This window comes from Stomoxys calcitrans, chromosome 5, assembly GCF_963082655.1.
Source record: "Stomoxys calcitrans chromosome 5, idStoCalc2.1, whole genome shotgun sequence".
Classification (NCBI taxonomy): Eukaryota; Metazoa; Arthropoda; class Insecta; order Diptera; family Muscidae; genus Stomoxys; species Stomoxys calcitrans.
In genome coordinates, this window is record NC_081556.1 from 71349579 (window position 1) to 71377294 (window position 27716).

A 27716-nucleotide genomic window follows, 5' to 3' on the forward strand; every position below is an offset into this window, starting at 1 on the left:
AAATTTCAGCTAAATCGGATAAGAATTGTGCCCTCTAGTGGCTCAAGAAGTCAAGATCCAAGATCGGTTTATATGGCAGCTATATTAAAACATGGGCCAATATAGCCCATTTACAATCCCAACCGACCTACACTAATACGAAGTATTTGTGCAAAATATCAAGCACCTTGCTTTACTCCTTCGAAAGTTAGCGTGCTTTCGACAGACAGATGGACGGACATGGCTAGATCGACTTAAAATGTCATGACGATCAAGAATATATATACTCTATGGGGTCTAAGACGAATACTTTGAGGAGTTACAAACAGAATGACGAAATTAGTATACCCCCATCCTATGGTGGAGGGTATAAAAAGATGAATGAATGTATTCGAATCAGCGATGGGCACACTAATACAGTTGAAAATATTAAATTGTGTTTGCATGAGGGGCGGTATGTAAAATAAAAAAACTACGCCGACCGAGCGATTCCACACGAAGTGGCTTACACTGTACGTATGTTACTGTTCGTTTTTCCTATTCAAACGAGTGTAGGGATTCATATGCAGTTGTTTGTTGTTGCCCATCTGTGATTTGAATAGTAGCAAGTTTTCAAGGAGGTTCATAAACACGAAAAATGTATGCACAGAACATATTCGTAAGACCAGTGCATTACAAAAATCAAATGCGATTCATCAATCTGTTCGGTCGCCAATCGTTAAGTCTTAAACTTTTCCGTTCGACATATGACGAAGGCAATCATTGGAGGCAAAACAATTGCATGACAGCTACCTACTAACTAATTAATATGGACAATACCTGAGTCGGACCATACGCAATGCCCATTGCCACTCTTTACCTATCTAGCGATTATTGTGATGATTCAGCAGAAGCTGCTACGGCAACAACAACAACACGAAATTAAAGCCCAATGGAAATCGGATTAATTCCCTCCTAGTATGCCCATGCATACTTTCAGAGACTTTAATTGTGGCTACAAATCTCGCCGGCTGATGTATAAACCGTAAGAAAGGCATACCGCAAGAGCTGATAATAATTCTAACTGATGCCATACAATCGAAGCAATCCCAAGCTTTGCTCATGCATGCTATAAACGAGGTATCATAGGCCAAACTAATACTTCAATATGTGCGAGCACGGGTGGCGAATGTGTTGTCAAATCGCTGACAGTTCAACAAGTAAACAAAAGAGAACCATTTGTAAAATACCTACACTGTCAACTGTCGAAAATACCACTCCTTTGATGAAAATATAAATGCAAAAAGTATGGCAGATATACATAATTTTACATAGATCTGGTCATGTTATTATAGCCGCCCAAAAGCTTATGTGGACTTAATTCGATCATCTTTAAATATTAATCGATTGTGCTCACATATAGGGAAGCTGACGCGAATTGTAACGATATAATATTGGTTGCCTGAGCGTAAACCGTACGGTCCGATCTGCTATGATGAATACCGTAGTGGTCGAACTGTTATGATGTTCATGGTTAAAACAAATGGTTAAACAAAAATCACAAAAAGGTATTGAATGACCGTCGATTGAAAGTCCACGAACTAGCTGAAGTCACAGTCATTTCAAACAGTACTTTACATTCTAAATTGACAGAAAATTTTAAAGCTGTTCATAGGTGAGGTGTTTGCTCCTCCTCAAAACGAAGGAGCAATCAAAGCAGCGAACTGAAATGGGAGAATCTTGCCCAAAGAAGGCAAAACATGTTCCAGTTTAGTTAAATACTTTTTATTAGTGCAAGTCCGATCAGATTTAAATGGGCTAAATTGGATCGATCCTAGCTTGGTTTGAACGGGTACAAAACCGGATAAAGATCGCATGTAAACCGATCCCCGATTAGGCTTCTTGCACACCTTAGTGGCGCAATTTTGATTAAATTTCGCTTAAATTTTTCATGTGCAATTCCGATATGAGACTTAAAATCTTTGCGGAGTTTGATCTGATTCGGTACTTAACCCGATATAGCTCCCATATAACCGTTTTCCCATTTTTGTTTTAATTTGTCGATTTGTCAATAAAGACCAGCCGAACTAAACGAAATTCAACTTGTTTGTCTGATTTTTTAATCATCTATGATTGAAATCAAAAACTCTCTTTATCATTAAGAACAATCATTTTGCTGTAATGTTAAACATTATTTCCCTTAAAATATATGTTTCAGTGAGTGAGTCACCCGGATCACCCGTATTGGTCAACAACGTATATACAATTCTTTGGTAAGGAGAAGGTTAATGGAATGATCATGCGCAAATTTGTATTTGCAAGCAGCTCACCCCTTTCGTTGATTTTCGCACTTTCCCGTTTCTGGTGATGTGCATCAGCATCACTTATCACAGTGAGTCTCTTTTTCCCTGCAGAAGAGGCTTCAACCAGCAACTTAAGGCAGCCAGTAATGAGAGTTATAAATTTAAAGGCTGGCTACTACTGAATCTGCAGTGCTTAGCGACTGAAGAAGAAAAATGTTTAGACTACTCTTTACAGGAATACAGGCTCTGTGTCTCTTCTTCCCCGTACCCTTGATTAGTTTAACTACAGGAATACTTAGTTCACCATTCCTTTATAAGTGAGCTCACTGTCCTATGTGCCCCGTTATGATAATAACGATCCGGATCTCGTAGTCCATGCGCGTTCATAGCCCACACCCCTCACTCGGACTGCGTCGACCCGAAAAGATTCGGGTGAACCAAGCTTATTGAAGGCAATTCTCTGGCCTTTACTGCCAAATCGTCTGCTTTTCATTCCCCCTAACTCTGCTATGGCCCGGCACCCAAAAGATGCGGATCGTGCCATCCTCAGAGAAGACGTTAATTTCCTTCTTACACTCCAAGACTGTTCGTGACCTTACCGCGCCGGTTGTCATTATCCTGATGGCTAGTTTACTGTCCGTAAAGATGTTGAGCCCAATCCATCCGAATAACCCACCCACACAGGGCTTTCGTTTCGCATTAAGTTCATAATATTAATCGAAGTGATTTAGGCTATCAAAATGTGGGCTTTTTTTCGATTTTATCTTGTAATGTACTTTTTGAACTAAAATCTCTGGAGTAGAAAAGGATGTTTCTAGCTTTCCACATTTTTTTTTTTTTTTGTTTAATTTTTTTTTATATATATGCCACAAATTTCATTAAATTTCACAAACATAACAATCATAGTATTTACATTTTCTTCTTAAAAAACATGATTTTTCGCGAAGCCATTTCGACTTGCTTGTGAGATAAAATGCTCAGCCAAGCTGTAAATTTTATTTCAGATTGTTTTACTGAAACTGTAATATTTAATAAAAAACAAGTAAAAGTGTGCTAAGTTCGGCCGGGCCGAATCTTATATACCCTTCACCATAGATCGCCTTTGTCGAGTTCTTTTCCCGATATCTCTTTTTAGGCAAACAAAGGATAAAAGAAAATAATTGCTATAATATCGGAGCTATATGAAGTTATGGTTCGATTCGGACCATAATTGAACTGAATGTTGGATACCATAGTAGAAGTCACTGTGTAAAATTTCAGTCAATTCGAGTATGAATTGCACCCTTTAGGGTCTCAAGAAGTAAAATAAAGAGATCGGTTTATAGGGGAGCTGTATCAGGCTATAGACCGATTCGGACCATATTTGACACGTATATTGAAGGTCATGGGAGAAGCCGTTGTACAAAATTCCAGCCAAACCGGATAGGAAGTGCGCCCTCTATACCCTCAAGAATTCAAGTCCCCAGATTGGTTTATATGACAGCAATATCAGGTTATGAACCGATTCCAACTATTCTCAGCACAGTTATTGGAAGTCATAATAAAACACATCACGCAAAATTTCGGCCAAATCGTATAAGAATTGTGCCCTCTAGTGACTCAGGAAGTCAAGATTCAAGACCGGTTTATACGGCAGCTATATAAAAACATGCACCGATATAGCCCATTTACAATCCCAACCGACCTACACTAATAAGAAGCTTTGCTCCTTCGAAAATGAGCATGCTTTCGACAGACAGACGAACGGACATGGCTAGATCGACTTTAAATATCATGACATTCAAAAATATATATACTTATTGGGGTCTTAGACTAATATTTCGAGCAGTTACAAACAGAATGACGAAATTAGTATACCCCATCCTATGGTGGAGGGTATAAAAAGGTCTCGATGTTAACCCAGAGACGGCTGAAATATGCTAGTTAACGAAGAAGACGAAGGTGGGCCAATTTAACGCGCCACGTTTCCTCAATAAGACGATTTCGATATCTGACAAGGTCAAATACTTAGGTGTTATCTTGGATGGGAAACTGAATTGGAAGTGTCACTTTAAGGTGCGTACTGAGAAGGCTCAAATATGTTGGGAATTATGTAGACGGGCTGTAGGCTCGAAATAAGGCCTGAATCCGAGGATAGGTATAATCGAGGCGATGATAGGAAACCTGGAAGGAAGGGAAGAGGTTTCCGATGGGAAGTGTCACTTTAAGGTGCGTACTGAGAAGGCTCAAATTTGTTGGACATTATGTAAACGGGCTGTAGGCTCGAAATGCGACCTGAATGCGAGGATAGGTATAATCGAGGCGATGATAGGAAACCAGGAAGGAAGGGAAGAGGTTTCCAATGGAAAACCTGAGATGAACCCTTAAATCGAGTGCGAGGCACTGCTGCCATCGGCACAGTCTTGGATTGGCGGAACTCTAGTTTTGACCACTGGAAGATCATGTTACACGGATGGATCAAAGCTAGAGGACAGAGTGGGCCTAGGGGTTTACATTGAGAACCCAGGGACTGAGATGTTTTTTAGACTGCCTGACCATAAGCATCGTTTGGTTGCCGGGCCATAAAGGAGTAAGAGGCAATGAAATGACTGCTTTCGGGTCGACGCAGTTCGAGTTAAGGGAGTGGGCGACGAATTCGCATGCAACATTGTGGAGCAGCGAAACGGTCGGTAGGACGGCGAAAATCCTATAGGAGGATCCAGATTGTGAGAAGACGAGGCTATTACTGAAAGGAAGTAAGAAGGAGGTCAGTATAGTTATTGGTATCATAACGGGACACATATGACTTCGAGCTCACTTATGTAAGATCAGTGCGGCAAGTGATAGCATGTGTAGGGCATGCGGGAAGATGATGAGACGTTGGAGCATTTCCTTTGTCATTGCCCGGCTTTCTTGTCTAACAGATACTGGCACTTAGGTGGAGACACAATACCACACATGAACCAACTTAGGGAAGTGGTATTGAAAACAATTAAGGATTTTGTAAGTAGCACGGAGTTCCTAACTTAAAATTTTCTTTTTAGAGAAAAAACATTTATTTAGAAACATTTTATTATTTGTTTGATAACAAGAATTTTCTGATCATTTTGCTCCTCATTACATTATTATTTGTATTTAATATTGGGTTGCCCAAAAAGTAATTTTTTAAAAGAAAGTAAATGCATTTTTAATAAAACTTAGAATGAACTTTAATCAAATATACTTTTTTTTACACTTTTTTTCTAAAGCAAGCTAAAAGTAACAGCTGATAACTGACAGAAGAAAGAATGCAATTACAGAGTCACCAGCTGTGAAAAAATTTGTCAACGCCGACTATATGAAAAATCCGCAATTACTTTTTGGGCAACCAATATATGTATCGGTAAATTATTAAGAAATGTTGGTAGAGTTATTTCCAATGAGAGTTTGCCGAAGTCGTTGTTCTGTCTCCGTATATGGTATTTACAACAGTGTTTGCTCATATGTTGATATGTTGTAAAAATTCTGAATTGTAAAATTCTTGGGAAATTGTCGCGTTATATATACCATCTATGTTAAGTATTCGGAGAGTTTTATATAGGATATATTCTCTTGATGTGTTTGCTTTTTATCTTGTGTATTGTAGATTGGTTTGTAGTGGTTTGTTGTTTTTGTAAAGCAATTTAATGAGTCGATTTTGATTTGCCTCAACCTGTAATACCATGTCGTAATTGTGATTCTATCAGTGAAAAATAAGCTTGTTTTAATACAAAAAATGGTGAGCAGTAACTTAGGTGGTATAATGCGATCACAGATTTTCGTAACTGACGAGCTGATGAATAGTAATATTCCAAAGATTATTCATTTTGATTTATCTCTGCAACCACCTTTGTCTTGGTACACTAGAACTGATTGCAGCTGCTCTAGGAGTCAATATAAATTTAACTGTTATTCGATACCACATTTGCTTAGCTATTCAAATCTATTTGCAAAGGCTATAAACTTTGAACTCACTGCTGTGGGGAGAACAAACAACAAACATGTTTGTTCAATTGGGATTATGAGTATATATACATTCAAAAAGAATAAATTTGTGCCCTCGTACGCATTTTCGACCCGAAGATTCACGGCGTAAGCATTACATGGGCCATAAGAACTTACATATGTCCATTCACTTGGCCATTAAACAAAAGAGCAGTCAGTCACTAACTTGTTGGGCATCCATATGATATGTCATCTAAGAAAAGAATTTACAACTATTTGAGCTCATTACAGCCTATTAGCTAAAAATCGAAGTTACAAACAGGGACAGAGACACAATGAGCCAATGAGAGTGGGAACCACAGCAACACAACAAGCAGACATGCAGCACATGTGACTGAAGCAACGTGCGGAAGGTACAATTCAAAGGCCTTTTATTAGTAAGTTTAGTTTAAAACAATTAAAAGCGTGCTAAGTTCGGCCGGGACGAATCTTGGGAATCCACCACCATGGATTCTGCTTAAAATTTATACAAACTAAATTTAGTTAAAGGACATTAATTTATTCTACATACCAAATTTCTCCAAACTTGGCACAGTTGTTGGAAATCGAACAGAACATCAAATGCAAAGTTTCAACTAAATCGGACACAAATTGTGGCTTGAAAGAGCTCAAGAAGTCAAATCGGGAGATCGATTTATATGGGAGCTATATCATGTTATAGACCGATTAACACCGCACTTGGAAAGTTATTGGAAATCATAACAGAATACTATGCGCAAAAAAAAGAATTTTGTCTCTCTATAAGAATGAAATTTGTATACTATTAATCTAACTATTAATTATAAAATCAATGGGGCCCCCATAATTGATTTTTCACATTCGTTCATTTTACACATTAATTTTTCTGACATTCAATCCAAATTTATAAGAAAAATTTAAATTTTTTTAACAACGAAAGTTAATATATAAAAATTTTTAAGAAATTAAGGGTATAGAGATTTCTTCATAATTTTGCAGATAAAAGTGTTATAAACAAAAACAAAAAACCAATACTGCTCGAATATTCAAATCGGCATTTTTAGTAATTTAGCTATGGAGGCTACAAATATTGTTTGGTGCAAAAACATTTTTAAATGAGCTTAGGGGACAAATGAAGGAAAAAACATATGCCTAAATGGGGGATCTGAAAATTCCCTATTTTGTATTGGGTTGCCCAAAAAGTAATTGCGGATTTTTTAAAAGAAAGAAATGCATTTTTAATAATACTTAGAATGAACTTTAATCAAATATACTTTTTTTACTCTTTTTTTCTAAAGCAAGCTAAAAGTAACAGCTGATAACTGACAGAAGAAAGAATGCAATTACAGAGTCACAAGCTGTGAAAAAATTTGTCAACGCCGACTATATGAAAAATCCGCAATTACTTTTTGGGCAACCCAATAGGACATATAAAACCCCTTTTAAACCGTTTGTTTTTCCTTTAAAGGAAAACCTTTAAAAATGTTATAATAAACCTTAGAGTAAGTCGAAAGTTGAGTTTAGGTTAGGAAAACAATTTTTGAGAAGGCGAAATTTTGAATGAAATGTTCTCTGAAGACAAAATTTCAATGAAATTTTCTAAAACCAAAATAACAATAAAACTTTGTATAGGGGCAAATTTTAAGGAAATTTTCTCTTAAGACAACATTTCATTAAAAAAATATCTTAAGTTAAAATATTGCTCGCATTTTTTGCTGTTTTTTTAAATTTCCAATGAAGATTTTGATAATATTTTTCTTAAAAATTTTTTTTAAGAAACGAAAAAAAAGTCGGTAAAAATTTCCAAGAAATTTCCAATAAATTCTCATTAAATGTTCTATAGAGACAAAAATTCTATAACAAAAATGCTTTATGGACAAAATATCGATAAAATTTTCCCTAAAATCATTTCGATAATGTTTTTAAGACTTTTCCTCTAAAGTTCAAACCCAAAGGAAGTATTAAAATATAAACAAATTCAGTGAATTAAAAGTGCTTACTAATAGGAAATCGGGTTATTAGCAAACAAGAAACAGCAAAAATCTTTGCTGTAACAGCGGAAAGTCTACTGAAAATTAGACAGCCGCTATTTTCTGCTAAAACTTCAAACATTTTCTGCTGTTTTCAAATGGTAAAAAGTAAAAAAAAAGCTCAACAAGTTGATCAATACAGAAACTTACTCATTTAAAAGGCCAAGGAAAACAAAAGTACTTCAGTTACTGTTTTCATTCTGTTTTATTTGAAAATATGTCGTGAAAATGGCGACTCCCATTGCCCACACACTGATTAAGTCGATTTTTGAAATTGTTTTTTTTTTTGTTTGCAACATATCAATCGGTATTTTCAATGGCGTCGCTATTGTTGTTCTTGAGGTGTGCTATGGTCCGTGGACGCTGGACATAAACCAGGGATTTCAAATAACCCCATAAAAGAAATCACACGGACTTAAATTTGGAGAGCGTGCGTGTGGCGTCCGCCTCAAACGCCGGGGTAAACGCACAACTGACTGACACTTTTTCGATATTTTCCTGAGTTTTGATGGTCCGTTGACGTCCATTTCTGAGTTTAGTGACACTTCCACATTTCCGAAATGAGTAAAGCCACGACAGAATCGAATTACAGTAGGAACGAGTCTGTGAGGAGGAATTTCAAGGCGAGCGCAGTTCGTTCATCAAGTGAGCGACCGTTAAAAAAGAAGCTCTCGGCGGCAAAGGCCCGTTGCTCCCTACATGAGGTATTCCAGTGCTGATGAAACAGACACTGTCTGCTGGTTGTAAGCAGTTAATTTTGCTTATATTACAGCAGTAGTTCTGCTGTCATAGCAAAACGTTTGTAATTTCATATCAGCAAGCCGCCTGCTATAAAATCGGTTGTTTGCTAAAAATGTTTGCTGCTCCATTTATGAAGGATTAGTTAGGGGGACTAAAGTAAATAAAATAAAATAAACACCCAAAAAATAACATAAAATAAACACAAACCAGTAAATAAAGGCGGAGCCAACTATACAAAATCCTACACCACCGAGTCTACATACTACTTTTAATATATATATATAACCAATTTCTAAATCTAATCAGATTTTAATACTAAATGCTTACTGAAACATCGAATAGAATCATGCAAGATTTTCTTACAAAAAGGGCTACTTCAGCCTTAAACGCTTATATCGCCTTAAATACATATATAAATGGGAATGATATGCACATTTGCACCGATTTTGATGAAATTGTGCTCATATGTTGGGACGTCAAATGAAATACCTCATGCAAAATTTTGTAAAGACCGGGCAGGACGCCTAAAATTCCATATCGGTTCAAAGATATATATGGGAGCTAAATTAAATCTCGATCGATCTTCACGAAATTTTGCACACATATTGGGACGTCATATATTGTAAAACACTTCATACTTCGTTTTTTAAAGATAAGACCAAAATTGTGGTTTATACAACCTTGAAAGATATACCTGTGAGCTATATCTGATTCTGATCCGATTCATATGAAATTCATCCGAAATATCGAAAGCCATTAGAGAATCCATTGTGCCAAATTTTGTTATGATCGGTTAACAAATCAATACTTTATTGCATTACTACTGCAAATCGGATGAACTAATATTTGTGAGCTATACGCAAATCACAACCAATTTTGAGCTTAAATCGGACATGTTGTGCTAGTCGCAATGAAAAGTGTTTTGAAAAATTTTGAGAAGATCGGTTGGTAAATGCGCTTACAAAGGCTCTAAAAGTGGAAATCGGACGATTCATATATGTATATGGGAGCTATACCTAAATCTGAACAGATTCATTTGAAATTTCGAAAGACATAAGAGAAAGAGACATTACTGCAAGTCGGATATATATATATATATATATATATATATATATATATATATATATATATATATATATATATATATATATATATATATATATATATATACATATATATATATATATATATATATATATATATATATATATATATATATATATATATATGATGAAAGGCTTCGTCTCTACGCCAAAAATAAAAATGTATGTGCCAAATTTTAAGACAATCGGATGAAAATTGTGACCTTTAATTTGTACACAAAAGAAAATGGACATAGCTAAATCGAATCAGATAGTGTTTCTGATTCGATCGGGTGTTACAAACAAATGCACTAAGTTATAATACACTGTACCACAGTGGTGGTGAAGGGTATAAAAAAAAATGACAAAAAGTGTTAAAAATGAAACAAAATTAAATGGGAGAGAAACAAAATTTAAATTTTCAAATAAAAATAATAATAATAATAACAGAATTAATAACTACTACTATTACATTATGATTTTAAACAAAAAGTTAACGATTAAAATTGGCAAAATTTTTTATTAATCTATAGCAAATGCCTCAATTGTGCCTAGAAGTTCAAAAATTTTGTATGGATTCTTCAAAAGTTTAGAATTTTTAATTTAATACCAAAAGACAGTTGTTGTTGTTGTAGCAGTGTGTTGTACACTGAAGTGGCAGCCCTTGCCGATAAAAGACTCCATCTGGCCAACCGGCTGCCATTTGATTGAGCAGACAATGTTTGTTGATGTCAGCAGACTAATCTCTCTTGGTGTACTGATGGGCCGTATGCATCAGTTCATCTGCACGACCTGTGTGGGAAGACGTAAAACTGATGATTGTATACTCCTTTCCTTTCACTATACTTTCGAACGTGCTGTGTGGAGATGAAAATCTAAAGTTAACTAGACAATATACCTTATCAATGTGGCTGTAGACCTGGTAAATCCACCATAGGCCAGATATTCACATTGCTCCAAATCTTGGAAAAGATCCAAGAGAAACACACTTGTCATGTTTTCATTGACGCCAAGTTCGCCTTCGATAACGCTTAATGTTGAAAGGTATTTGAAGCCATGTCCGGGGTTGGTATCTTTGCCAAATTGCAAACCGCTCAATACGAAACGAGGTTTCAGACAGGGAGACTGCTTACCTCGTAATCTCTTTAAAAAGGATGGACGGGATATACTCTCGCAACGCCATGCACACCTGGAAAAAAAGCGAAAATTAGGAACTATTACTTGGACTTCCTCGGCATCGCCATAAACGGAACGAACAGCACCAGTTTTGAAATAAAACGAATCAAAAAATATGTAGCTACTTTGGAATAAGAAGGCTGATCAGAAGCAAAGCCACATCTCGAAAGACAAAAAATTCACTATTCAAGGCCTAATATCACTGGCGTTTTTAATATGGTTCCGATGCATTTACTCTTGCGAAAACAGACTTGGAGTGCTTGAGAGAAAGATTCTTCGTAAAATTTAATGCAAAAAGTCGGTGCCGTATGAAAAACGTCCTGTGTGGTGACATTGGCATGGTTAAATGTATCAAAATACGATTCAACTACTATGATCTCATTGATTTGGGTATGGTGTTTCCAATATAGTTACACTCGTTGCAGTTCCCTGATTGACAAAACACTGAAAACAAACATACTAATGTCCAACTTTACAGCGTCTTGAATAGTCAAGGCCTTGACAATTCCACCCTCGATGTACTTTCAAACTGCATGTCTTCTTTCACCTTATCTTCTCCGGTCAGATATGAGCAAACTTAGGTCGCCACGTTTAGGAGTTTTCAATTTGTTTATGTGTATGTGCTGAAATCGTGTACATATGTGGAGAGTTAAAACCTATCGGTATCAAATATCAAATAAAATGGATGACAAAACAAAACCGATTATTAGCAAACATCAAAGTGACAACTTATTTGTTCATTTGTAAGAAGCAATTGTAACGCAACAACATTTATGTGTATTCAGACTAACATATGTGTGTTTAAACGTATCCAGGTTTGATAAAGTAAACGTTTGAGTACATTTTTTTCCTTCTGTTACTCAGACGTCCTGCCAAGATTTCTTACCAATGAAAATAAAAAAACCCCTTAAATAGGGCCCGTCCGAGATTTAGATATACAAAGGTTGATTTTTTAGCTATTATCTTTTTGGTAACACGAGTTAACAACGTTTGGTCTAAAATTTAACCATAAATCGTCTTAAAAAAACAACGCTTGCAAATTATTGAATTTTATTATCAAAGATCAGCCAGAAGCATTGCAAGAGCTATCAATGGCATCATTGGACCGCACTTCTTCAATGATGATGCGTATCGTAAAGTAACTGTGAATGGTGAGATGATATCCAACTTTTTTTTTGTTGACTTGCATGACATGTGGTTTCAACAAGACGGTGCCACACAGCACGCGTAACAACTTATTAAGATGTGAGTTCGGTGAACATTTTATTTCGGGGACCGCTCAATTGGCCGTCTAGATGGTGCGATTTGACGCCTTTAGACTATTTTTTGTGAGGCCATGTTAAAGCACATGTCTATACAGACAAGCCCGCTTCAAATGACGCATTGGAAGACAACATTGATGCATTTATTCCTGAGATACTGGCCGAAATGTTGGAAGGAGTACTCTAAAATTAGACTTAGCGGATGGACCATTTGAGGCGCAGTCACGGTCAACATATGCATGCAACTATTTACAAACATTAAATTATATGGACTGTACTGTCGATTCAAATAGAGGTCACTGTAGCGCAGAGGTTAGCATATCCACCCATGACGCTGAACGCCTGGGTTCGAATCCTGGCAGGAACATCAGAAAATTTTTCAGCGGTGGTTATCCCCTCCAAATGCTGGCGACATTTGTGAGGTACTATGAAGTTAAAACTTCTCCCCAAAGAGGTGTCGCTCTGCGGCACGCCGTTCCGACTCGGCTATAAAATGGAGGTCCCTTATCATTGAGCTTAAAATTCAATCGGGCAGCACTCATTGATATGTCAGAAGTTTGCCCCAGTTCCTTAATGGAATGTTCATGGGCAAATTTGCATTTGCATTACTGTCGATTCAAATAAAGATTTAAATTTAATTTTTTTTCTGAAAAACTTTCCTTTAGCTCTTGAAAAATTACCCTTTATATCTTATCCAAATTTTTTCTCAATCGGGTAGTAAATACGCTTTATATGAGTCCACGATTCTTAATCGGTCTATAAGGCTTCTTTATACAAATGTGATCCGATCAAGACCATATTAGTCAGGAATGCCACCGAGGGGTACAAAACAACTCACTGTTCAATATTTCATTGCAATAGAACTAGAAACGTCAATTCTATGGTCCACGACCCTAAATAGAAGTCTTATGGTCTGATCTGAATAATCAGGCCATATAGAAAACATAGAACTTAGTTTCTGGTCGTGTTCTTATAATCGTAAAACGTAAATTCAATCAGACATGTACTCGTGAATTCTATATAAAGCATTAATTGCATGTTAGTTGTCATTCGTACTTGCATAGAACTATACAATATATTTTGTTACATATCTAAGGAGTCTGTTTATGCTGTAACCAATCGCTTAAATGCATTTATCTGTGTGATACGTGTCCTGATTTCCACAAACCAGTTGGAAAAAAAGAAAAGTACTTTAAATACATTTATTTATAAAGGGTGATTTTTTTGAGGTTAGGATTTTCATGCATTAGTATTTGACAGATCACGTGGGATTTCAGACATGGTGTCAAAGAGAAAGATGCTCAGTATGCTTTGACATTTCATCATGAATAGACTTACTAACGAGCAACGCTTGCAAATCATTGAATTTTATTACCAAAATCAGTGTTCGGTTCGAAATGTGTTCAAATTTTGACAAATTTTGTTCAGCGATGAGGCTCATTTCTGGTTGAAATATATATGATATATATGAAATGATATTGTGTTTATTTACTTATTTTTGTTAAAAGTACGTTACAAATGAATTTATGTGATTTCAAATTTATTTTGCAATACGAAAATTTGCTGACACGAAAAAGTAAATCTAACGTTTTAAGTTGAATTCGAAAATGAAAAATTTTTGTGAAAACCGTCAGATCCGAATGTATCCCAAGAAGAAAGTTGGATCAAAAACTTCATACTTTTTCAAATTTCATTGAATATGGTAATAAATGGGATTTTAATGAACAGAAGAACCTATATTAGAAGACTGGTCTATTATCTTTAGGGGCAGATAATAGACCAGTCGTCTAATATGTCATGTCCGCTAATGGGCTAACAAATATGCTGATCTCTCGATTGAGAATCCTGTGTTCATTCAAGATTCTTAATCGGGTGGTCGTGTATATGACACACTGTTTCGTAAAATTTGGATGAAAAATGCGCTTTATCACCTAATCGAATAAGAAAAATTCAATTTATAAGTTTAAGGCGTTAAATCAGGATATGGCCCATTTTCGAACTTAACCCGCCTATGGACTAAAAAGATGATTTTTTGGATTTTTTGGATGTGTAACCAGAATAACAAAATTAGAACACCCCCATCCTATGTGCATAATTAGATTAATTTGTGTGTTGTTTGTTTCGTATAGACTCGACTACCGCTAAATCGATTTTCTTAAAAAATGTTATAGATCTTTCATAAACAGTAGGCTATATATAAAATTCGTTATCTTCATTTAAAAAAATTCATCGTCATGGCGAAGTTCTTATGAACTGGAACGAGCTAGGCCTCCTATTGGACCTTGACAAGGATCGATATTCCCACATGCAAATGTTGCTACAAATTTGAGACAGTCAGTAACTTTATCTAACTTTATCCGAAACGAATGACACCAGTTTTGAGATTAAGCGAAGAATAATACTGGCAAACAGATGCTACTTTGGACTAAGCGGTTTAGAAACAAGGCCACCTCTCGACAGACGAAGACTACACTTTACAAGACACTGATACTACCAGTGCTGTTATATGGTTCTGAAGCAGGGGTACTTGTGAAAGTAGATGAGGCAGTGCTTGGAGTATTCGAGAGAAAGATTCTTTGTAAAATATATGGACCATGTGGACCAGTATGCGTATGAGAATGTAGGCGACGTATGAACCACGAGCTGCATGACGACGATAACATAGTTAAACGCATCAAAATACTATGGATGCGTTGGCTAGGTCATGTTGTCAGAATGGATGAAGAAGCTCCAGCAAAGAAGACTTTTGAAGGCAAATCCGGTGGTACACGCAAACCGGGAAGACCAAAAGCCCGATGGAAAGACCAAGTTGTGGGAGACACCTCGAAACTTGGTGTCAGAGATTTTAGAATGAGCGCAGAAGATCGAAGCGCTTGGAACGCTATTCTACGTTCGGCTAGTGGAACAAATATTCTGTCATAGCCAATTAAAGTAAGTAAGTAAATGTTGCTATTTACAATAAAAAGCACAAGATTTTGAATTTTTAATTTTCTTCCTTCAAATTTCTTTTATGATTTTCTTTTTCGTTTTCTTATTTTTGCAAAGAGCAATTTTGGGAACGATGATTTTCTTTAAAGTTATAAATTCGCAAAATTTTGAAAAAAACCAAAACTTCCTAATAGGAAGGTGTGTTAAAGTAGGTCAGATTTAGATTACACTTAAGCAGTCAGCAGGCTTTTATTATAACAGTAGTTTCTATACTTATCTAAGGTTTGAGTGATCGATTAGTGGAAAATTGGACTACACAATTTTCAAGAAAATATTAAATGAAATTAAAAAAAAAAAGATACGAACAATATAGTTTTGTAGCAAGAAATGTGAAAGAAGAAAATGACTTACCTCCAACAGGTATAACAAGGGTTCTTCCAGGAATGTTTGATGGCGCGGCTGCAGTCCCAAATATTAACTGTTAATACAGCTTCGTCTATGGGAGGCCACAGTAGCGCAGAAGTTAGCATGTCCGCCTATGACGCTGAATGCCTGGGTTCGCATTCTGCAAGAACATCAGAAAAAAATTTCAGCGGTGGTTAACCCCTCCTAATGCTGGCGATATTTGTGAGGTACTATGAAGTTAAAACTTCTCCCCAAAGAGATGTCTTACTACGACACGCCGTTCGGACTCGGCTATACAAAGGAGGCCCCTTATCATTGAGCTTAAATTTTGAATCGGGCAGCACTCAGTGATATGTGAGAAGTCTGCCCCAGCACCTTAGTGGAATGCAGGAACGAAGACACCCGATTCGAGTCTTAAGGACAAGGCCGAACCTATTTTATCCTCCCATGGCTATAATTTGCCTATGCCATTGGCCTTCGCTCGCAGACCAATACGCCCTTTAAGGGGTTGGAATAGTAAAAGGCGCATGCAGTCAGCCAAAATGCTGCGATCACTTGGAGGCCATGCCATGACCGAAAGAACTAAGGCGAACAATAATAATGTGGGTCCAAGAACCTTTGCTAATGTCGCCAAGAACAGCTTGGTGATGTTAGTTGCCGACAAGAGAGAAGAACAGAGCTGCATACACAGGAACAATTGAAATGGGGTAGTAAATGGCCTGTCATCTGTTCCGATACATCCTTGCGGAATTGCCTGGGCCTTCTCCAGTGTGTCGCCAAGGAGGCTGGTATCGGGGACGATCCAAATTAATTGCTTTCGGGATCAATGCTTAGTTGAGAAGTTCGTTCGATCGATCGTTGTGCCCTAAAAAAGATTAGCGACATTTGCCCAGGCACAGCACTGGATTTTGTCAAGAAGGAAGATATTCCTTCTCGGCTAATGGCACACGCTTTGATACCAAGAAATCCATACTTGGGGGACTAAATCTTTCAACCAGCGACTGGAAGATCAGTAGATTGGATGACGCTGACAGCGACCGGAACCATGCATAATTTGTACCAAACTCCGATTGTCTCGCAGACCTCAACAAGTTTGAAGGAGTTGTATCATACGGATTCAACAAGATGAGACTGAAGGTAGGAGTTGGTACGAATCAGGAGACGACTCAGCAGATTTTGCTGCAAACTTGTCTGAGGAACTGTTGACCATATCTCTAAAGTCTAGTGGATTGCAGGAGACTGAAAGCCACCCAGGAGGGGAAGGCGTCGAAACAGGGACGAATCGCCCACATAGCAAGTGTCAAGGGTCCTGAAAAAGTGTGGTTCCACTGCTCCTGGTTGAGCAAGGAAACTCATAATGACAAGATCGAACGAATGTTTTGAGGAGTAACTCCTAGTGGACTCAGAAGATGAGGCCAACTCAACAGTGGTGGAAATTCTTAATCCTGACTATGGTCCGTTTTCTGCCGGTAAATCTCCACCATTGTAAGGCCACTTCGGAGGCAACAAAAACCCTTCTAATGACAGAAGGATTTGTCGTTGTTCTTGTCCAGGAACCATGGATGTGAGGAGGAATAGTTCGTGGAAAGCCTTAAATTGCTTGTTGAAGCTGCTTCTGCAGGGCAAATGAACCTCATTGTAGGAAGTGGTGTTTATGCACATCACTTGATATGGGGAAGTTCGGATATCAACGAAAGGGGTGAGTTGCGAAAGCCGCAAATGCACCACACGGTTAGGACGACTTTAAAGGCCAAAACAGAATGAGCGCGCTGAGATTAATTCTTAAGCGTCGAGTTGAATAATGCATAACGACTTAAATCGTGCCTTATTCTATATTGCCATGCGATAAGTAGTGTAAGGCGTAAAAATAAAAAATTATTTAACTTTTGCGCGTTGCTTTTGTGGGTTTTGTTAGCAGAGTTACATTTTTTAACGCAACGCTCAAGAAAAACGATTCATTCTGTTTTGGACTTATGTCTGAACTAATAAAATAGCGAGCTGAGAAAGGCGCAGATCAAATTCTGGGTGGGATTCCGCAGCTCAGTGGTGGATATATCTGAGACTAAGGAAGCGAGACCTATTACTGAGGGATATATTCAGATGTCAGAGAATGTATGGGCCTTGTCTAGTGAGGTAACACTGGAACTATTCGTTGATACACATTTCCCTGTTCTAATAAACAACTTGGCGCCAGCAGAGGTTGTCACGGACATGCGTTCGTCGGAGGTTATTGGAGAAATTGTGGCTGAGTCGAAAATCCTATGGGCTATAAAAAGTATCGACTCCTTTAAGTCTCCAAGCCCTTATGATGTATCACCGGTTGACTGGCTCTTTGCCTTAGGCAGATATACTATGCTTGTCAGCATGTCATATATACTTGTGGGATGGAAGGGCACAAAGTTGATTTTATCGCAACCCATATCTTACCCGCTATTTTACAATAAAATATCTCCATGCTTACGCCAATAGGAGATTGGTTGTTTTAAATTTCGTTCACGGTAAATTTATTCTATTTTCCATAAGTAAGCAATTTTTCTCAATATATATGTAAAACTTCATCAAAATCGGTCCATATTTAGATATGTAGGGCACCTTAATCAATTTGACAAAAGTGCTGATGAAGTTACATGGTGTAACAAAAGACGCCAAAGAGTTATGAATAACAACACACACTTGCTCAACTTTTAAAAGTTCTTTGCTATGACATTCTTTGAATAGAATGCATTGAATATGATCTCGAGCTAGAAGATGTTCGAAAAATTCCAAACGAAACAAATTTGAGGACATGGAGGACAGTAGACGAGATATTTATAAATATTATTTTATTTTAATATATTATTATCCCTTTAGAGACAATATTGGCAAGTTTCTTAATTGAACCATGTTTTTAATTGTTTCTGTGTATAGCAGTAAAACGGTCTCCAAAAATCTTACTCCTAAAAATGTTTGATTATTTTGGATATAAAAAGTTGCCGACTTTCGATAAGCCAATTTACCCCCAAAATATGACCTTATATGACGGGAATAATATATTTCAACTAGTTTTATTCGTTTACTTTACGCCACTCGAGTTAGACTTTTTTGTCAGACAGCAGCTTCTCTTCTTTTTATATTCCTGAGAATTTTTCTACCCATTCATCGTTAAAATCCTTTTTACAGTATACATTTGCACATAGATGGCATTTATGGGCCCGAATGATCGGTTTATGGACCATATTTAAAACGGATTTAAAACGAGTTAAGCGGGCCGAATCTTATATAAACTCAACCATGAATCGCATTTGCCAAGTTTTTTGCCTAGTACTGCTTTTGTAGACAAACAAAGGATAACAATTGCTATGGTATTGAAGCAATATTAGGTTATGGACCGATTCAGATCATACTTGGCTTGGATGTTGGAGACCATAATAGATGCCATTGAGCAAAATTTCACACAAATCAGAGAAGAATTGCGGCTTATGGGGGCTCGAGAAGTAAAGTCTGGAGATCGGTTGATATGGCAGCCAAATGAGGTTAATGGAGGAGAAGTCGTTGTACAAAATTTCAACCAAATCGGATAAGAATTGCGCCCTTTCGAGGCTCAAGAAGTGTAATCGGGAGATCTGTTGATATGGGAGCTATATCAAGTTATGCGCCTATTTAGATCATACTTGGCAGAGTTGTTGGAAGCCAAAGCAAAACACTTCGTGCAAAAACACTTCACCCAAATCGGATAACAATTGCTCCCTCTGGAGGCGCAAGTCAAGAAGTCAAGATCCAAGATCGGTTTATATGACAGCTATACAAAAACCTGGTCCGATATGGTCCACTTACAATTCCAAACGACGTGCACCTACCAAACATATATTTAAACCAATCACGACAATATGGGACTCAAATGAAAGGTATTTAGGATAAGAAAGCGTATCTGATATCCAATTCTTGGTCCAAGCGCTAGGGGGACCACCCCAAGCCCCAAAACACCCCTAAATCGGACATATTTACCGACCATGGCAATATGGGACTCAAATGAAAGGTATTTGCGAGTAGAATACGAATCTAATATCAAAATGTGGGACCACGTTTCTGGGGGTCCACCCCTCCCCCAAAACACCCCCCAAACAGGACTTATTTACTGACCATACCAATATGGGGCTTAAATAAAAGGTATTTGAATGTAGAATACTAATCTGATATCCAAATATGGGACCAAGTGTTTGGGGGTCCGCCTCTCACCAAAAACATCCCCCAAAGGGGAAAAATTTACGACCATAGCAATATGGGGCTCAAATGAAAGGTCATTGGGTGTAAAGCACGAATTTGATATCAATATTCGGGAAAAGTGTCTATGGGGCCACCCCACCCCACAACACCACCCAAATAGGAAGTATTTTCTGTCTATTGCAATATGAGGGCCAAAACACCCCCAAGCCGGTCATGTTTGCCGACTATGGAAATGTGGGGCTCAAATGAAAGATTTGGGAGAAAACTACGAATCTGATATCAACATTCGGGACCAACTATCTAGCGGACGTCCCACCCCCATAACAACCATCAAATAGAACGTATTTGCTCACCATGACTATTTGGTTCTTAAAGAGAGTGGAGCTCGATATTGATAGTTTTTAGGGTCCATACCTCAAACCGGACATAAGCGCTGACTTTTGAAATAATGGGTTTAAATGAAAGCAATTTGAGATTAGAAAACTAATTTTAAATACAATTTTAAGGCCATTGACAATACGGGGTTTAAATAAATGATATTTGAGAGTAGAGCAAGATGCTGATACATTTTCAGAGTTAAGTGTTTGGGGTACCACCCCACTCCCGAAAACACGGACATATTTACCGATCATGTCCATGTGGGGCTCAAATGAAAGGTATTGGGGAGTAGAGCAAGAAATTGACACTTTCCGGACCAATATTCTTCTCTTCCCCAAAAAAGCCTCAATTATTTACTGACCATTCCAACATGTTGCTCAAATGAAAGTTATTTGAGAATAGAAAACTTATTTGATAACCAATTTTGAGCCCAAGTGTTTGGGGGACACCTCACCCCATAAACCACTCGCAATATGGGGTTTAAAAAAATGGTATTTGAGAGTAGAGCACGATGCTGATATATTTTCAGCGCTAAGTGTCTAAGGGACCACCGCACCGCCGAAAACACCCCTAAATCGGTCATTCATATTTACCGATCATAGCAATGTGGAGCTCAAATGAAAGGTATTTGGGAATGGAGCACAAAATTCAAACCCACTTTCTGGACCACGTTTCGGGGGGTCCACACCACCCTCTAAGCTCACAATGTACCACCCTGGGGGCCTTCTTAAATTGTATTCTTAAATTCAATGTGGCATTTTAGTAGCAAAAGGTACCATTTGGTTCGGAAAGTTCTCCCCGTGCCATATCAACGGCCCTATATGTCATGCCTGATTTTCTCTTTTACACAAAACATTTTACAACACTCTTTCATGCAGTCCTCTGTTAGCTTCGTTGTGTGACTTTGTCCAATAGCCTCCTCCTATTGTTCTTTACTGATGATACCAATTGAGGTGGTCGTAAACAATTAATATTTTGTGCCTCATACGCACTAACGCAAACGCAAACTGACAAATAGATGTGTGTAGCGGGTGAGTAGCCATTTGCTGCTGACTGTTGGAAGGTTGCAAACAATGGTTAATCGAAACGAACTTTTGTTGCCGGTAATTGTCTGCCCTTAACAATGGCTAATGCAATTTCGCAATACTTTTGTCACTTTGTGTTGACCGCCAGTCTGACTCCCAAACTTCCGGTACCAATGTCGTGCTGTTGTGACTTCGTTTGAGTGCAGCCAGTCAAGGGGATCAATTACCCGCCAGACACTTTAATCCTTCCTTATATTTGGTTAATCCACCTCAAAAGTAAATGTCCTACAGAGGTATTATTTACATGGGCACGTTTTCGCAAGCCCTCTCATGGCTGACAGAGCGCCCAGCTATTTCTGAGCAAACATGTTATTTGACGCTTCTCCTTCCTTTCTCTTATAGAAATTCCAAACGATTTCAATTGTTGATTTCAAAGAGGTTTACGTCGTTAAATGCTCAAAATATTTACACTGATAATCATTCGAAAGTAGTTAAAAAGTAGGCGCTTTTGTCTTTGTTGCACTAGACTCCCACATCAGAGGAAGGGGCGAATAGACGAGTTCAGCAACATTTGCTTTGAAAATTTGAGAATATCTAGCAGAATCGTATAACACTGACTGCGCCAAGAATACTATGCAGTGGCTAGACAAGGTCTTAAATTGACTTTTGCTGAAAGCATTGAGCAATTATGTATGAGACTAGTTAAAAAAAAAATAATAGTTTAATGTCTGACGCTCTGTTCGATTACAAAGGACATTTTTCACAAATCTAGTTTCATTTCTTGTTTGAATGGGGTGAAGCGATTTATTTTATCAAATTTTGTTATTGGCGTGAATAAGTTAACTACAAGATATGTTTGAAGGATGAATTTGGATATTTATCAGCCACGGATGCTTGTGGGTTTTTGTTTTGTCACTTAGAATGCTAAAAATAAATAAACCTATAGTCAAAGATTTAAACGATTTTTTATTTTATCTCGTTCTGTAACGATTACTAGTAAAACTAGTAAAAATCTGCTATTTGAGAAAGCACAGTGTTTCCAAATCGAAAAATATTGGAAACAATTTTGGAACTTTTAAACGGATACAGATATATACGCGAAACTTAACATAGCCAATAAATAGATGTTTTCCAATATGCAAAATTTGAGAACCTAATGGATCCAGAGGCTGATCCATGGGGCTTGAAAGTTGGTCAACTCGAGCAAGTCAAATTTTGAATTGCTTGCCAAATATTGTAGTTGTTTATGGGCCAATCGCTTCAATTTTTTCGAAGATAGAACTCGTAGGTTAGGTTAGGTTTAGGTGGCAGTCTGCCATCAGACTCACTTAGACGTTTTCGCCCATTGTGATTCCACAGGAACAGAAGAAGGAAGATACATTCTAGTTCCTACCGTTGAGCCATTCAGATCGAATTTAAAACCCCCAATAACTTGGGAATGTTCACATCTGCTAAATCAGACAGGTTCTCAAAGAAATTTGAAGCTAAAGTGGAACTCCTTCTGACTTCTAGTGCGGGACACACACACAAATGGTGTTCTATAGTCGTTTCTTCTTCGATGTCCTCACAGCTTCTGCAAAAGTCGTTGTTGGCAAGCTTCAGTCTATTAGACCTGTTATGATGGACACAATGACTGAAATACGTTCTCCAGGGATTTAATGGCTGCCTAGCTGTCTAAGAAGATGATATTTATGCCAATCGTCGGAATGACATTATATCTTAGCCATTCCTACACTTCCTTACACTTGATCTCCGCTTGACACACACTGAAGTGGTCGGGTAATCTCTTCGATATGAGCAGTTCTAGATCTTTAGAGAACACCCCACAGCCCATCTGGTCGTCTAGTTTGGAACCATCCGTATAGAAATTTATGTAACTTCTGTTACCAGGGATATCGTAGTTTCAATCGGTTCTATTAGTAATAGTGGTACAGTTCTACTTTCTTGCCCTTTGATTTAATTTATTCAAGTTCCTGTCCAGCAAAACACCAAGGTAATTTGCGCTTTCTGTAAATGGAACACTCTCTCCTCCCAAGAAGACAGGATCCACTGTAAGCAACTTGTATCTCCTGCCGAAAAAAAATACTTCTGTATTACACGGATTTATACGTAGACCACTTTCGGTAGCCCACTTCGCTGTCGTACGTAGAGCTTCCTGAAGTATATCTCTAGAGTGCTGGGAAACTTTCACCTAACCGCAATTGCCTCGTCATCGGCATAGGCGCATCTTTTAGTAAATGAGTTATTAATAAACTTTCTTATGGTAGAGTCGATGCATAGAAACTCCAACTCCTTTATGATTGACATCGGTTTTACCTTCAATGTCAAGAAATGCTACCAATGTATATACCTTGACAGCGAGAGAATCCTCTATGTAGCCGACTAGGTCGTAAAGGGCTGTTTCAGCGGATTTGCCTTTACTATATGCATGCTGCTGCTGAGACAGGAGATCTCCAGGGATTTTTGCCCTAAGATATGTTTCTATCAACCTCTCAAGAGTCTTCCACATAAAGGATGACAGATTAATAGGACGAAAGTCTTTCTCTTTCGTGTGGTAGGGGTTTCCTGCTTTCGGAATGAAAATGACCTTCGTGTCCCTCCATCACACAGGTACATGACATTCTGATACAAGCAGAGTATATTGGGTTGCCCAAAAAGTAATTGTCGGTAATATAGTCGGCGTTGACAATTTTTTTCAACGGCTTGTGACTCTGTAATTGCATTCTTTTTTCTGTCAGTTATCAGCTGTTACTTTTAGCTTGCTTTAGAAAAAAAGTGCGCGAAATTTTGTTTCCATTTGTTTGTTTGGCGTCAATTTTAATATGGGTACCACATGTATTGAAAGAAATTCATTTAACAAACCGAATCAACGCTTGTGATATGCACCTTAAACGCAATGAATTCGATCCGTTTTTAAAACGAATCGTAACTGGAGATGAAAAATGGATTGTTTACAATAACGTTAGTCGAAAACGATCATGGTCCAAGCATGGTGAACCAGCTCAAACCACTTCAAAGGCTGATATCCACCAAAAGAAGGTTATGCTGTCTGTTTGGTGGGATTGGAAGGGTGTGTGTTTGGTGGGATTTTGAGCTGCTTCCAAGGAACCAAACGATTAATTCGGATGTTTACTGTCAATAATTGGACAAATTTAATACAGCCATCAAGGAAAAGCGACCAGTATTGGTCAATCGTAAAGGTGTCATATTCCACCAGGACAACGCCAGACCGCACACATCTTTGGTCACTCGACAAAAACTGAGTGAGCTTGGCTGGGAACTTTTGATGCATCCACCATATAGCCCTGACCTTGCACCATCAGACTACCATTTATTTCGATCTTTGCAGAACTCCTTAAATGGTAAAACTTTCGGCAACGATGAGGCTATAAAATCGCACTTGGTTCAGTTTTTTGCAGATAAAGGCCAGAAGTTCTATGAGCTTGGAATACTAAATTTGCCAGAAAGATGGCAGAAGGTTATCGAACAAAATGGCAATTATATATTTGATTAAAGATCTTTCTAAGTTTTATTAAAAATGCATTTACTTTCTTTTAAAAAATCCGCAATTACTTTTTAGGCAACCCAATATATACCTAAGCCAGGGAACCTCTCAGACACAGCTTGTAAGTCAACCGGTAATACATCATCAGGGCCTGGCGACTTAAAGAAGTTGAAATTTCTTATCGCCCAATGGATTTTCGGCTCAGAGACAATTTCCCTAATAGCCTCTGACGAATGCATACCAGTGACAGGAGCAAAGCTACCTTTTTCTAAATTTACTTAGGTTACAATAAAATGCAAATTTGCCCATTTACATTAGGGAACAGGGGCAAACTTCTCACAAAGCAATAAGTGCTGTACGACTCTAAAGGGTGATTTTATAAGAGCTATAGGAAAGTTTTTCAAAAAAACACATAAACACATAAATGTTCGCCGAACTCGTCTTTCAATAAGTCCATTGTTATGCGTGCTGTGTGGAATGTGGCACCGTCTTGTTGAAACCAAATGTCATGTAAGTCAAGCTCTTGCATTTTGGCGAAAAAAATTGGATATTATCTTACGGTAGCGCTCACCATTCACAGCTACGTTACGATTCGCATCATCTTTGAAGAAGTACGGTTCAATGATACCACCAGCACATAAACCGCACGAAACTGTGACTTTTTCTGGATGTATTGCCAGCTCTTGCAACGCTTCTGGTTGATCTTCTCTCCAAAGTCGACAATTCTGCGTATTTTCGTATCAATTGAGTCAAAATTAACCTTCGTATTTTCATTGTTCATTGCGCGCGATGAACATTCTTAACAGAGCACGCATTTTGATAATAAAATTCAACAATTTGCAAGCGTTGTTCGTTTGAAAGACAACTCATGGTCAAATTATAGACCAAACTGAAGATATTTGACTGTTTATCCAGTGTTGCCAAAAAGATAATGACTATAAAATCATTCTTTAGTTTAAGCTTAACGATCGGAGTGTCGCAGTGTCACCTTTTGGAGAAAGGTTTTATTCATGACATGGTCGCCAGCATTAGGAGGGAGACAACAACCACCACTAAAATTTTTTTCAGATGTTCTCGCAAGGAACTTCCTCCCTATTTTACTTCCTGAGCCCCTAAAGGGGGCAATTTTTTCCGATTTCGCTGAAATTTTGCACAGTGACTTCTCGAACATCCAAACCAAGAATTGTCCGAATTGGGCCAAACCCTGATACAGCTCCAATGGCATAGCTTTTCTTATCAATTATCCTTTGTTTGCATATAAACATATAAAAAATAAAAAACATGACAAATGCGATAAAAAACATGACAAATGCGGAGAGTATATAAGATTCGTCCCGGCCGAACTTAACACGCTTTTACTAGTTTAACTAAACATAGTCAAAAAACTTAATTGGACAAAACATTAGCAACTATAACAAATTCCTCAATACCAATTGACTCCTACAAAATTTGTTCGGGCTGTGAAAGGCACATTTGTGTTTGTATTTTTAAATTTATTCCTTGTTCCTTTCGAGACGAGCTCAGTGATGGGAGATGCAAATGGAAAAGAAAAGCCAGAGATAGCAACACACACCAACCACTATGGGACGCATTTCGTCTTTGGTAAGAAGACTTTTCAAAAATTACCACATTAACCAAGCCCGACAGCCCTGCTTATTACCTGTACTTTTCCCAATGCATGTATTTTTGTGTAATGACAGACATTCTTTCTATGACAAATTACACTTCTTCCGTACTACACTGATTTTTGTTCATCTGTTGGAAGTTGTATTGATGGCTTCGAACGCTAAGACAACGGCAATGGCTCTCACTGTTGCTCCGTGTGCCCAGGTTCGAATCATGGCCGCTCCTTGTTTGATAGTGTTTCTTACAAAGGAATGCCTCATGTAAGGGGACATATATTATAGTTGCAAATTTTTGTGTAATTGATTTTTTGACAATGTTTAGAAAATTAAAGAAAAAAATCTAAATTGCAATAATTTTTTTAAGCATTGTGAAGTTCCTTATTACCTGTATGTTGCAATCCCTTACAAAATTTTATTTTTAAAAATTTTCTGGTGATTGCTAAACATCATTCTCCCAAAATGAAAAATTTTGGGTGAACTTGACGCCAATTCACCAAGTATATTGCACATTAAAAATGTGCTTTCAAGTTTTACCGACTACTGGTGTTTGTAAGGTTTATGTATATTCAAAGACCTATAGAAAAAATTCGCTTCTTTGTAGAACATTTTGATAAGCTACATTCTTACTTTATCCTATTAACGTGTATGTTGGCGTTGGAATTTTTAAAATTTTTTAATATATTTTTTATAAATAAGCAAAAAAAAATTTTGTTATTTTAAGCCAATTTGTTTTCGCTCCACAAAAAAACAAATTTTTTGAGCTCAAAAAAAAATTATCGACTTTCGACAAGCCAGTGTTCCCATAAAACATGACCTTAGGTAAGGACGCTTTCATGCATGGTGATACTATAAGATTAGGAGGAGGAAGGTGACTTCTAATTCCTATCCTTGAACTATCCAGATCTAGCCACATCTTCCAGATGCATTAGGTATACCATCAAATTCAGTGCATCAGTCCTCATTTCGGCAGTGATGTACAAACAAACTATCCTTTGGGCCCGGCTGAGTATTGACCAACACCATGTAGAATTAAAGGACCTACAACACACAACTTTGACCATTGGCGCTCTTGCAGTTGTATAGTGCAAGTGCAACGCTTTCAGTAAATGGAACATTCCCCACAAGGAGACGGATT